The sequence below is a fragment of the Myotis davidii genome, unplaced genomic scaffold (assembly GCF_000327345.1).
Source record: "Myotis davidii unplaced genomic scaffold, ASM32734v1 scaffold6, whole genome shotgun sequence".
Taxonomy (NCBI): Eukaryota; Metazoa; Chordata; class Mammalia; order Chiroptera; family Vespertilionidae; genus Myotis; species Myotis davidii.
Window position 1 is genome coordinate 3450058 of NW_006383011.1, and position 14395 is coordinate 3464452.

The 14395-nt window shown below is 37.5% G+C and overlaps 1 protein-coding gene across 2 annotated transcripts in view; it reads left to right on the plus strand.

Moving 5' to 3' along the window:
* The first annotated feature begins 4532 nt into the window (after positions 1-4532).
* PELI1 (pellino E3 ubiquitin protein ligase 1) overlaps positions 4533-14395 on the plus strand; it is a 26799-nt gene continuing 16936 nt past the window's right edge. The window contains exon 1 of one of the 2 annotated variants that reach the window (XM_015557933.1): positions 4533-4650. The gene's annotated coding sequence lies outside the window, so the exon portion shown is untranslated. The remainder of the gene's footprint in view (positions 4651-14395) is intronic. The other variant, XM_006778540.2, reaches the window with a different exon arrangement.

Genomic DNA, 14395 nt, shown 5'->3' on the forward strand with positions numbered 1-14395 from the left:
CATCCCAAAAAAGAGATAGAAGAAGACATAAACAAGTGGTAGGATGTACCGTGTTCATGGATTGGTAGAATTAACATCATTAAAATATTCATACGATTCAGCACAATCCTTATTAAAATACCAACAGCATATTTCACAGACCTAGAACAAACTCTCCAAAAATTTAGATGGAATCAAAAAAGACTCCGAATAGCTGAAGCAATCTTGAGAGTTGGAGGGATCACAATACTAGATGTCAAGTTATACTATAAAGCCACTGCACTCAAAACAGCTTGGTACTGGTGCAAGAACAGGCATATAGATCAATGGAACAGAACAGAGAACCCAACCCCCCCCCAGTGCACAAATTTTTGTGCACTGGGCCTCTAGTACTTACATAATGCAAGGTAGGAGTTACTTGTTAGCTGACTGCTCTGTTCTTTAGCATTTATGGTATTGCCTCCAAAATAATAAAACTAATGAAGAAATCAAAAAGATCTATTAACTAACTCTACTACTTAGCCCTGTAGTAGAGTTCATCAAATAATTTATTCTTCCTGGATATAGATTTTTTTCTCATCTATAAAATGAGGGAATTGAAAGGAAAAATAAGCAAGTTGAATAGGATATTCTTTAAGGTTCTTTGCAGCTCTAAAAAGTGCTTATATGATACAGTAGGACCAGTGATTTTTTTTCTTCCTGCCTCCAACAAGGAAGGATTAGGCCTTGTTGGAAAATTTTAGGCTGCAGTGTACCTTTTCCTCAAAAGGATTGAAGTTAGTGGGTTGGGCAAGTAAAAACCTGGACACCTGTAGATAATTCAGGAAAGAATTAATGTAGAATAGCAAATGCCTTCTGTGTGAGTTTGCCTTACGGTTTAGAGGAACATGACCTTAGTGTTACCAGTGAGGTGCAACTAAAGAATGAAATAATTTACACGCCTGCTGTGGGTGTGGCTAGAAGCAAAGGGATTGTGAGGAATGAGTACTTCATTGCTTCCTTAGAAGTATTCAGAGATCATTAGAGAAGAAGCAAGCACTAGGAGGTCACATGTGTTGGTGAAATCAAAACCTAGGCTACAACTAAATAAGAAGAAAAATAGGACCATAAGATAAAGAAAAACAACTGAAAAGGTCTAGAAATTGTGAGGTAAGTGCACTTTTTTTTGTTTTGTTTTTCTGGAATGATTTTTAAACATTTTCAGGGTATTGGAAGTTTAACATTGGTCCCTGACCTCAACTGAGATAACTGCCAGAAGTTTAGGCATTGTAAATGAAGACAAGGAAGTTTTAAGACAAGCCAAATATGGAATAAGAGTAGGAGAAAGGTCATTTAGATTCAAGTTCATTTGTCCCATCAGCCAAGAAAGCTAAGTAAAGTTTTGTTTTTGTATTTGAATGGCCTCCATGGAGTTATTAATCAGACATCATTGTAAATAAGGCACATGTGAAAAGCAAAAATAAAGTTCTTTACAAAATAATCAGAATTCAGATTGGGAAAGAAACACTTAAAAATTTAATTCTAGCCCTTCTCTCCCTTATGAATATGGGTCTTTGTCCTATAAAAATAGTTCATCATACTCAGAAAATATAGAGTATTTTTGTTTGTAATGTCTTAGAGCTCTTTAAGAAAAGTATATTTCCTCAGGAGATTATTTTGTATAAACACAGAGCTTGATATACATAAGGAATTTTTATACTCTTAATGCTTTCTTAATCATTAAAGTAGTTTATGATCATAGCATAAGAGTTGTTGACATTTTGGTTGCCCTAGGAGTTGAGCAAGAAATACACTCCCACAGTTAATAAGAGAATCAATATGTTGGTCTAAAGTATGGCAAGTCCTTGGGTTTTGTTGTGACACAGTCAGTCACAACTACATTCTGCTTAGTATGAGTATTGGACCTGTCATGTCCGGCTTCTTGAGCAGTTTCATCAGACTAGAATCACATGACCAAGGCAGGATCACCAATTAGCAAAATCTTTAGATAGAATATGCCCAGATCATTTGTATAGATATGTTTCCTGGACTGGATGTGTATCTATATTGGATGAAAGCAGGATACCTGAGCAGATTGTCTCCTACGTGGGCCTGCTGCCAACAGAACAAGCAAAAGAAACATGCCGATTTACTAAAAAACAGCTTCAGGGGATGTGGCACAGTTGTGGAATGCTGGGAAGCAAAAGATTTAAACCTGCTGCTATATGTAGAGGGCAGTTCATCTTGTGCCAAGGTGTTAGGTGACAAGGTATTATTGGACTTAGGACCAACAGAAGTGTTTTTATATAAGAGAATATCGGCCCTGCACTAGCCATTTGGCTCAGTGGATAGAGCATTGGCCTGTGGACCAAAGAGTCCCAGGTTTGATTCCAGTCAAGGGCACATACCTCGGTTTCAGGCTCCTCCCTGGCCCAGGCCCCAGTCAGGGAAACTAGTCGATGTGTTTCTCTCACATCAATATTTCTCTGACTCTCTTCCACTCTCTAAAAATTAATGGAAAAATATCCTCAGGTGAGGATTAAAAAAGAGAGAGAGAGAAAGAATTTAGGCCCTAGACTTAAGTTGAGTGTCAGTTTAATGGGTGGATAGTATAGATCAGCAATTTTCAACCAGTGTGCCAGAGAATTTTTAAAATATGCAATACCTGACTATTTAGTCAGGGACACTGACCTCTTTTCTCTTTTCCCTGAACCATCTATGCTAATAAAAGGGTAATATGCTAAGCAGAGTGGTTAGGGGGGATCAGGCAGGTGAGCAATTAGGAGCCAGCAGTCCCAGATTGTGAGAAGGATGTCCGACTACCGGTAGTCAGACATCCCCCAAGGGGTCCCAGATTGGAGAGGGTGCAGGCCGGGCTGAGGGACACCCCACCTTCTTCTCCCGCACAAATTTCGTGCACTGGGCAAGTAGTCCTATATATTAAAGGCCTAATATGCTAAGTGTCTGGTCGGCCATTCAACCAATCAAAGCGTAATATGCTAATGATATGCTAAGGCCACTCAACTGCTCGCTGTGACATGCACTGACCACCAAGAGGCAGTCAACCAGTCACTGTGACGTGCACTGACCACCAGGGGGCAGAAGCTCTGACTGGTAGGTTAGCTTGCTGCTGGGGTCCACCTACCAGGACTGAGTAACACAGGTCGGACATGCCCTGGAGCCCTCCGGTGGTCCCTCCCTGGCCCCAATTGTGCACCCTAGGAGTCTCTAGGCCTGGCCTGCGCCCTCTCACAATCCGTGCTGAGGGAACCCCCCCTCCCCTGAGTGCACAAATATCGTGCACTGGGCTGCTAGTAAATATATATATAAGTCATATAATAGAATTGCATCTTATTAACCATGTCCCATAATAAGGTTACATCTGATTGGTTAATTCTTGGTACCAGAAATCCTTACATATATAAATATAGGCATAGGCATCTGATTTTTTTTTAAGTCACTTTGTAGGAAAGAGGACAATTATTATTATTAATATTTTGGTTAATGTTTAGCAAAATATATAATATTTTTTGGTGTGCTACATAATTTTGTAATCAATTTGTGTGTCATGAGATGAAAATGGTTGAAAATCGCTGGTACAGATGGTTTGCATATGCAGCTTATTGAACAGGAATGAACTATCATTTATTCTTGTGACTTGAATTAGCATGTGGGTGTTTTTTTTATTTATCTTAAATGTAATTAAGCACAAAGCAAGTTCACCTTTGGCTGTGTAGAGGAATAGACTAGGTCCTTGCACAACCAATCCTTCACCATAATAAAACACATTCTTAAGAGAAGATATGGGGGAATTTGGAATAGTAGGCAATAACTCCTCAAATGAAGGTTACAGGTAGCATAATCTAAAAGCAGCTAAGTTCAGTAAGTATGGTACCTTCGGTAGCTTACTTGATGAAATTTGTATACTTCCAACTCACCTCTAGGTACTGCTGTCATTCTTCCATGTTAATAAGCAGCAAATTAATCTGATTTATTTTAAAGTATAAAGCTGGGAATAAACAAGCATGATCATTTGAAAATGTGATTGAATTTTCACCTGTTCTTATGCCTGTAATATACTGTATAGTGTTGTAAAACAAAACCAAAAAAAAAAAAATCCGATGTATTGGAGTGCTAAAAGGACTCTCTTTCTTCACATGAATTATATTGATTCTTCTGTTTTTTTAAAAGGAGTGTTCTTTAACAGATTATTATACTAAATATGTTCAAATAGGCTATTACACAATCATGAAAAGGTAGTTTAGTATTTCAGCTCTACTTCTGACATTTATAGAGCATTTATATAGTTAATTATGTTAGCCTTTTAAGAACCCCTTTTGAAGCACCTAATTCCATAACTTGAGAATAAGCCCACGTTAGAATTTTTTCTGTGCTGCTTGCTTACTTCCGTTTCTTCCCTTTTGGGCCACAGACTTCCTTAAGGAGGAGGTGAGAGAGAAGTGAATTCTTACTTCAGCCAATAGAATCTAGAATTATATAGTGTTTACCTATTTTGCATAACACAGGCTCACCCACACACATTATGAGATGCTTAAGTGAAAGAACACTGAGCAGACAGCTATTCACTGTGTGATTCCAAGTGTAATTGGGAGATGCTTTAAATACTATCTGGATTTTATCCTCTGGTGAGAAGATTGTTTGTCTAGCTTGTGATAGCGATGGAATAAAGAGGTAGGTGTTTTGTGGCTTAATTTTAAGTGTAACATTGTCAGGGCTTCAAGGTTCCAGGTAAGTTTGCAAAAGGAATGATTTGAATCATAATCAGATCATTTATATTTAATTGTTTCACATTTTTTTCACATTCAGCTTTAGACATGTGTAATGTATGAATTGCATTTTCCGTTTTAGGGAAAAGATAGAATAAATCTTAAATTCCAAAGGCTTTTGTGTATTTAGAGAGGCTTTACACTGTTACTCTCACCTCCATAATTAGTCTTTAAAAAAGCATAAAAAAAATAACTGGGTGTTGATTGCCTGTCGACAGGAAACTGAAAACTCTTCCCTTGTAATGTTTTTCCAATACAAGCTACAGTATTTAGTGTGGGTTTTTTTGTTTGTTTTGTTCTTTTTTACATATTTTAGAACTTAATGTTATCTGTTGCTTTCTTTTGAATTATTAAATTTGAGAATTACATTGCTCTCTGAAGGAACTTGGTAGCCAGAATGACGGTGCTGTCATTGTATTTTGGCTAGCTGTTAACAGTTTATTCAGAGTCTAGTTTTTAACCATAAATCTTCTCCTGAGTTGCTTTCAAAGAGACCTAGGCCTTGGGATAACTGCAGTTTAATATTTAAACATTTTCAGAAGGTAGGGGAAAATATAGAGAATTTTTAAAATATTGAGAGTCTTGCTTTATAAGAATTTTAAGTGATGTTTCTACCTGGATATCTTGTTGTTGTTCTGATATGGTAGGAAGAGATTTAATGATTTTAGATCGGGTGATTTATGGGGGCAGAGGAACCATCTCTTCCTGCTAAAAAATGAACAATGATCGTCCCCAGCAGTGTTGTTTTTTTCTGAGTCATTTTATTTTTATTAAAACAAAAGATATACTTGAGATTATTTTTCTCTCTATAGGAAATTCATGAAAAACTGAATCTGCTTGCTAGAACACTGACATGTTGCCCAGTACTGTGTGTTTATTCTTTATCATTTTCTAATCGATTTGTGAGGGGGAAATACTCTCTTCTGTAGATGTAGAAAAGGCAAGTGTCAGTGACGAGAAAAGTTGCAAATTACGATCATAATTTAAATTGATCACTATTTACTTAATTGGAGTGTTTGTAATGAGAAAATACAACAATAATTAGAGTGAGGAGAGAACGTTTGTAGAAATACCCAAGCTATATGTATGTACCATTTTCCTAATGAAAAGAGTTAAATGGGAATAACATACTGAGTGATTTAAAATATTCATTCTGCTAAAAAAATAGATGTTCTAAGCCTCCCACACACAATATCTCTAAATTGCTGCTATAAAAATTTATGGAGAAAACATTATGATTTGGTCAAAGAAAGATCAACTGCTCCTTTTCAGAACATTTCATGAACCAAAGAGAAAACTTAGAACTCGCATAAGAGGAAACTTTTGTCCATTGGTGAGATTAGATAAAGGTATTATTCTCTTTTTTTAATCCTCACCCAAGAACATGCTTAGAGAGAGGAGGGGAGAGAGTAAGGTGAATATGAGAAAGAAACATTGATTGGTTGTCTTCCGTAGGCACCCTGACTGGTAATAGAACTTTCAGGTACACAGGACGATGCTCAACCAACTGAGCCACTCTGGTCAGGCGAAAAAGTTTTTGTTTGTTTGTTTTGTGGGTTTTTAAATCTTTATCCCAGGATATTTTTTTCTATTGATTTTTTTTTGAGAGAGTAGAAGCGAGGGAGGGAAGAAAGGTGAGACAGAGAGACAGAGAAACATTGAGATGTTAGAGAGACACATCGATTGGTTGCCTCCCGCACACCCTCCAATCAGGACCATGGGTCAGACCTGCAACCCAGGTCCGTGCCCTTGACTAGGAATTGAACCCAAGACCCTTTGGTGCATGGGCTAACGCTCCAGCCACTGAGAACAAGGGCCACGGTGAAATTGTTATTTTATTATGGTGATTTCCCTGTCAGTAGCTAACTTTACTGGTTAGAAACAATATGGGAGATTCAATTGTAATTTGAATTTTTGACTACATTTCCCCCATATCTTTTAAATAGAGCTTATAATGGAATTGTGAAACTATAAAAGACTTAATGTCCCTGTAAGAGCAGGGACTACATATACTAAATATTATTTTATTTAGATGTGCTATTGAGAGTCCTCACTCTTCCTCACTCTTCTTCCTCCCAGCTCCCCTTTCCATTCCCTTTCATAAATTCTTTAAAGACTAGGATTCATGTAGTTAGGTAGATGGAATTCAAATACTGTTAAAGATTTCAGTATACAGCATTAATTCAGAAGCTGTGATATAATTACATATATAAAGTGTTTTCTAATAAAACTACATCATTCAATAGTAAAATTGCCCTTATATCATAACTTTTGTAATTCCCCAAAGAAGACCCCATGAAGCATGGTTCTATCAAAATCTGCTCAGTATGTTGGTGAATCACTTTGGTTCAGGTATTGCTCAGTCCAGTGAGTGGCCACACTTGTGTAGTAACACTCCTGACCAAAGGGGTTGTGGAAGGTGCAGTTTTACATCAAGAGAGAGGACATGAGACCTGGCAGGCACTGTGATTTGACAGGACCAAATACAGCTTGGAAATCTTGCACCTTTAGGCGGTGAGAAGGCTGAAAGGAAGCAAACCTTGAATCTTGAATTCATATTTTAATGCCTTTTATTAAATGCCTATTTTGTTTGTTTTCCATGATTATTATTATTATTACTTTTTATTTTGAAACAATGTAGCCTACAGAAAATATGGGAAATAAAAGAAATTAAGTACATATATGTATATATGTACTTAATTTGTGTGCTGGTGCGGTCCCTTGGCCTGGCCTGTGGAGATCAGGCCGAAACCAGCAGTCTGACATCCTCCAAGGGGTCCTGTATTGCGAGAGGGCGCATGCCAGGCGGAGGGACCCCACCAGTGCACGATCGATCGGGGCCGGGGAGGACCATAGGAGGGCTCCAGGGCATGTCCAGCCCATCTCACCCAGTCCAGATCAGCCAGACCCCAGCAGCAAGCTAACCTACCCGTCAGAGCATCTGCCCCCTGTTAGTCAGTGTGTGTCATATGACTGGTCAAACGATCACTTAGCATATTAGGCTTTTATTATATAGGATTATATAGGATATATATAAAATGTACTCAGCTTCACAGTCTGTATAACCAGAGTATATTTTTCAAAACTAGGAAATTAACATTGGTACAATATTATTAGCTGTAGTATTGAACTGTAGACCATATTCAGATTTAACCAGTTTCCACTGATGTCCTTTTTCTGGCTCAGTATCTAGTTCATGATCCCATGTAGTTGTTGCATCTCCTTAAACTCCTCCAATCTGAGGATTTCTTTGTCTTTCCTTATATTTCATGACCTTGGCACCCTTAATGAGTACTGGTAGTTATTTGTAGAACACTCGTCAATTTGCGTTGGTCTGGTGTTTTCTCATGACTAGATTGGCGTTATGCATTTTTTGGCAGCATACCGCAGAACTGATGTGTCTCCAGTGCATCATAGAAGATACATATCAAAATGTCTCATTACAGATAATATTAAGCTCCGTCAGTGGTTAAGGTGATGTCTTCCAGGTTTCTCCCACTGTGAAGTTACTATTGTCACCTGTATAATTAATAAATCTTTTAGGGTAGATATTTTGAGGCTATTGTTGTTGCCTTTTTTTTTAATCCATATAATTTGTTCATTGTTTTATAGGACTAAAGAAAACCCATATTACTCTATTTCTGGAAGTGATTTACCTGTTCACAATATATTACACAATACTTTTTTTGGAAGGGCCCATAATCTACATAAAATTAATATGGTTTACTCCTGGGATATAAAAATATGACCATGGATTCAGTATTCCATTTTTTATTTCATAAGTTGGTATAGATTTAAATTGATTGGAAAATTTTTTATTTTATTCATTTTTTTCCAAGTTTAAATTTTATCCAAGGAACTTTTTAAACAGCTTTAAATGATTGATTGAATTATTGAGAAAATTAAAATTGTTAGTATTACAGAAGTTTATTCCCAAGTTAGGGCAATAGCATTTATGTAATCTTTTGCTCTTTAATACTTTATACATAGTAGGAAAAGAATTGAGGTATTTTCTTGTTCGTTGTTTAATTTTGTTTCCCAAAGTAGTTCTCTCCTCTCCCTCACACTCCCCCCTACTCATATTTTCAGCAGTTCCAGAGTGTTGAGTAGAGTTTGAATTGTAAACTTATAGTTTTCTTAATCTATAAAATGAGGCTCATAACAGTTTCTGTCTCATGATCGTTCTGGGAAGTAAATCAGTTAATACATGTAAAGTGCTTGGCACAGAGACAGAATCCAGTGTTAGCCACTCTGAGAAAAGGGTAGCATAAGCATGAGTTGACTGCCAGGTTGATGCTGACTTTAGAAAATGATAGAATTTCCCATGAATACACTTCTAGCCAATGTTTTTGTTCCAAATAACCATCTAATCCCACTGAATTTGGTGTTTTCTGCAGTGTTGTTTCAAGGTTTTAATGGTTAAACCAAGGGGAATTTCTAGTTCTGCTTTCTGAGAAGCATATCATCATTTTAGGAACTTTGGTAATCTAAAAGGATGGCAGGAACAATAAACATACCCTTTGTTGTGTCTTTTAAAATACACTTTCTAGATATGGGGAATTAGTGATCATTTTGGGGTAGGGTGGTGCAGTTGTATTTAACCCCCCATTAAACAATGCCCTGCAGTTTTCTCTTGGCTGTCACTTCGCAGGGAGTACATGAAGCCTTCTGTTCCTAGGCTGTCTGGACTCAATTCTAATAGGTGTTTCTTCCTGATGGTACCCAGGAATTTGCCTTAGTGTAATACCCTGCTTTTCCTCTTGGGTTCCTTTCTCCCTTCCCCATTTTTAAAATGAACATGCAAAGTCCATTATGGGGGAACATTCTCTCTTCCCGTGACCAGCACCAAAAGAGAGAACGCGGGGGTTTATGAATCTTGAGTAGAAGGCGACGAGGATTAAGGAAAAATGAAATAATGAGACAAGACACAGAAATAGAAGAAGCTGGGCCTGGGTGTGGCATCTGCCCTCTGATAGATGAACAGAGCCCCCAACACTGGAAGTAAGTTTAATATATACTCGAAGTAACAGGAAGTTACATCACATCTGGGTGCGCCTTGAGTTCCTGGCGACATAATGGGATCCACCCCCTTAGCACCTGGGCTGGAAAAGGTCAGACTGAGTGGCATCCTTGCCTCTTGGCTAGGACCGCCTCCAGGGCATGGCTCTGCCTGCGCCCTGGGTTCAGCTGGCATATTTAAAAATGCCCAATGTGCTTGCCAGTGGCCCCCCACAGTCCACTTCATTTACAGAAGTTTTTATTGTTGGCCACTACCAGGAAACAGAGTTGACACATACAAGGAACATTGAGGAAGTGACAAAGGTTCAAATAATCTCAAAAAGCACTAGTCATAGTTGAATAGTTGTTACTAGTCTATACTAGAGTATAACTTGATTAGGGCTTATTTTACACAGATGTACTTCCTATTTCTAGTCTCTCTCCTAACTAGTCCCTTAATAGGGTCTCTTATTCTTAGTATGGAATCAGCTCTACCCAACCTTGTCTAGGGTGTGATTAGTGATATCAGAATACCCAGACTACTTCGAGGAGCAAGATAATAATTATACTTGATGTACTTGTGATAGGAATTAAATGAGTTAATGTATGCTGAATCAATATGTGGGTTTTAGTTCTAGCTCTGCCAGATATTACCTGTTTGGCCTTGAACTAGCCACTGGCCTTTCCAACTGACACACTTTGTTCCCTTATCTGGAAAATTGAGTTTAAAAGACTTTCCTACTAATTCACAGGGCTATCGTAAGAGTCAAAGTAATCGTATGTGAAAACATTTTGCTGATTAACATTCTGTGCAAGCACACTATACACCTCTATCCAAGATTGATTCAGATTGACATCCCTTTTTAATTTTTCTAGACATGGGTCCCCTAGGTCAAAAAGATGTTTCCTTATCTGGCTTCCACAGGTTAACACTTCTCTAAACGTCAGACTACCCAGCACTGGCCTTATAGCTACTGCTACTGTCACCCAAGCTCCAGTCCCTTTCCTTCACTTGAGAGAGGTTGTTTCATTATTAAAATATCTAAATGCATAGAAATGTTAATAATTAATCACCATCATGGTATGATGATAGATCCAATTCTCTCTCCCAGCCACTCTTATCAGTTATAATGAAATGCTGAAATTGTAGCTACATTTAAAGCCATTGCCTTTACTAACACAGGGTTAATAATAGCCCTTTAAGACATCTGTATGATGATGTTAGTAAGAAAACATTTGTTAAATACCTTAGTATGCAGCAAGCATTGTGCCAAAAATAGGGAAAATTCCCTCCTAAAAACAAATTGTCATCCCCAATTTGAGATTTAGAGCAGTGATTCTCACAGGATGAACGGAAGGTGAAACTTTTTTTTAATTGAGTTTGTTGGGGTGACATCTATCTATATATATAAAAGCCTAAGCGACCGGCTGACTGTTCAACCAGCTGACCAGTAGCTATGATGCACACTGACCACCAGAGGGCAGATGCTCAATGCAGGCGTGGAAACCACAGGCATGGAAACATGGAACAGGCTGATGAATCTCAGAGGGAAGAGGGGAGGGCAGGAAGAGATTAACCAAAGATCTTATATGAATACTAGAGGCCCAGTGCACGGCTTTGTGCCCTTGTGGGGTCCCTTGGCCTGGCCTGATCCCCGCAGGCCAAATCCATGCACCGGGCCTCTAGTTGGTTAATAAAATTATATAGGTTTCAGGTGTACAGTTCTATATGAGATATTTTTGATGATCACAACTAGAGATGCTGTTAGCATCTCAAGGGTGTAAAGGCCAATGGTACTGCTGAACTTCCTATAATCACAAGCCAGCTCCTTACAATGTTGAAATATTAGTAGTGCCAAGGTTGAGAAACCCTAGTTTAGAGGAACAAATACTGTCCTTAGGTAGGAAAGATGTTAATTGCTTTCCTATCAGGATGAAAATAAGTTATCCTTGTAGGTGATAGAATATCACAATAGCCCTGTTAATTAGTAGGAAAGTCTTATTGACTAGCATGCCATTTGGCTACCCTAAAGGGGAGGCTTGGAGTTTACCCAGGGAGTGCCTTGTATCATGGGAATGGGAGCGTGGACTTTACTTCCTTCATTGCTGTGTTGAAAAAGCTAAAGACACTGGCAAAAGTAATGACCTCATAATCCTACTTTTGACACTATTGTTTCTCCTATCCCTTCTCTCCTTTTATGGAAAGCTGCTGCTTATTAATCCTGCTAATTGTGAAAGAAGGAAGAAGGTGATTAATTTTTCACTCTTATCAAGAAACTACTATAAATTTAACCGCATTCAATTATATCAGCTAAATTGGTTTCATAAAATGGCTCCACTACAGATATACCAAAGCAGTTCTTTCTGTTTGAGTTGTCCTTTTGAAATCAACCAGAAAGGACCTCTAGTATAGATGGAAATCTCTTTCATCAGCGATAATATATGCAATCTACATTATATTTTTCACCATAGAGCATCATAACATTTCCTAAAATATTTACCTTTTTTTTCTCAACACCTCTTTGTGCCTACTCACTTGCCCACCAAAAATAGAAGTGTTAAAGATGAATGTAAATATCTACATAAGGTCTGTTTGTTCCTTGTTTAATATTTGTTTAGCTTTTTATTTTTTCAGGGCAGGAATTTTGTGCTTGTGTTTAGTAGGTAGTAAGCAAAAGGCTGTGTGCAATATAAATAAAAGAAAATGTGTTATGTTGAGGGGGAAATCTGGACAAAGATTGATTTCTCAGTTTTCCTTTATGTGAAACAGACAAATATTATAAAAAGTCTTTCCTTGGGGAAAACTTGATATGAAAATAATTGTAGTTCACTGGCTTTCAAGAACAAATGATTAGAATGTTGCATTAGCCAGCCCGGCCAGTGTTGAGCATTGACCTATGAACCAGAAGTCATGGTTTGATTCCTGGTCAGGGCACATGCCTGGGTTGCAGGCTCAATCCCCAGTGTGGGGCATGCAGGAGGCAGCCAATCAATGATTCTCTCTCATTATTGATGTTTCTCTTTCTCCCTCTCTCTTCCTCTCTGAAATCAATAAAAATGTATTTTTTTTAAAAAAGAAAAAAAATAATATATATTAATATATATATATATATAGGCTAACTTTTCATGTTTTTCCTCCACACACAGAAAATAACACTATTCCAGAATATACTTCTTTAAAAAAATTTTTTGTTTAACTTTAGAAGGTTTCGGCTGATAGAGCAACATATTTAATTTTCAAAGATCAACTAAAGCTTCAAAGTAACAGATATTGTATAGAAAACAGCCTTGTTATCTTAGGAAGATCTTTCTCTAACATCATTCCTTAGTTTCGGTTAGAATTAATGGTGCTATTTATGTTCTTTATGCTAGATCACATTGGAATGGAACTAAGTATAGGAGTCGGGGTCTGATTAACTAACTTAATTGAATACCAACAACTGGGGGCAGTAATGGAGGCATTAGAATAAATTTGATTGATATACAAAGTCATTTCAAGTCCTCAAGTGCATGACTTTAGGAATTGATTTTGGAGAATTCTGTATCTTACTCAGATTTTAAAACGTAGGAAATATATAATGAGAGTGAGTGCTAGAGCATTTTGGGGCTTTGTTAAAGATTCTACACCAATGTGAAGAGCATCTTTCTGAGAATATAGGGTTTGCAACTTCGTTACAACAGTCACCTATCAGCATGTATTAGAACCTGCAATAAAAGACTCAAGGAGAAATAGCTATCCAGGCACATTTTATTCGTCGTTTAAGACTGCCAGTTATATGTAAATTGATTATATGCCATTTAAATTGGGTTGTTTTAACCATGGTTATTGTAACCAATACTATTCAAGTGTTTTACGATAGGTTTTCAATTTTTAGATACATAAATAGAATTCATCCTTCAGTGTGTTCCTGTGATTGAAACTTGGATATCACGGATAAAAGATCCCAAGATCAGGCCTTTTAAGGACCAAATCAGAGTATGAATAAGTATACTTAGAAATACATTGTTTTTCTTAGCTAATGTGGCCAAGGGCTCTAGTGGGTATATGCCTGCCCTACTCTTAATTCCTTGTCTAAGGTAAAAATTGTTTATTTTGCTATAGTGGCAATAGGACTAAACCTATAGTGCTATGTGCACATTACTTGTAAATACTTATTTTAGGACCATGTGGTCGCATATATTTCTAGTTCCAAAATTGTCTTCAGTCTACTTTAGTCCCTTAATTTTTAGAAATGAGGAAGCAGATTGCTTTGTTTAAAGAGAGCTAGAACTAGAACATGAATACTTGCTAGCCACGTAATAGACTGATATCAGCCAATTATGGACATTCACATATCACTGTCCAGTGTTTCCCATATCTGTGTACTTACTCATAGTATTTATTTATTGATTGATTGATTTTTACTGGGATGTCCTTTATTTTATTTTTTTAAATTAAATCTTTATTGTTCAGATTATTACAGTTGTTCCTCTTTTTCCCCCCATAGCTCCCCTCTACCCGATTCCCACCCCACCCTCTGTCCTTACCTCCTCAGCACTGTTCCCATCCATAAGTGTACGATTTTTGTCCAGTCTCTTCCCTCACGCCCCCCCTCCTCCCCCATCCCCTGAGAATAGTCAGCCCACTTCCTTTCTATGCTCCTGATTCTATT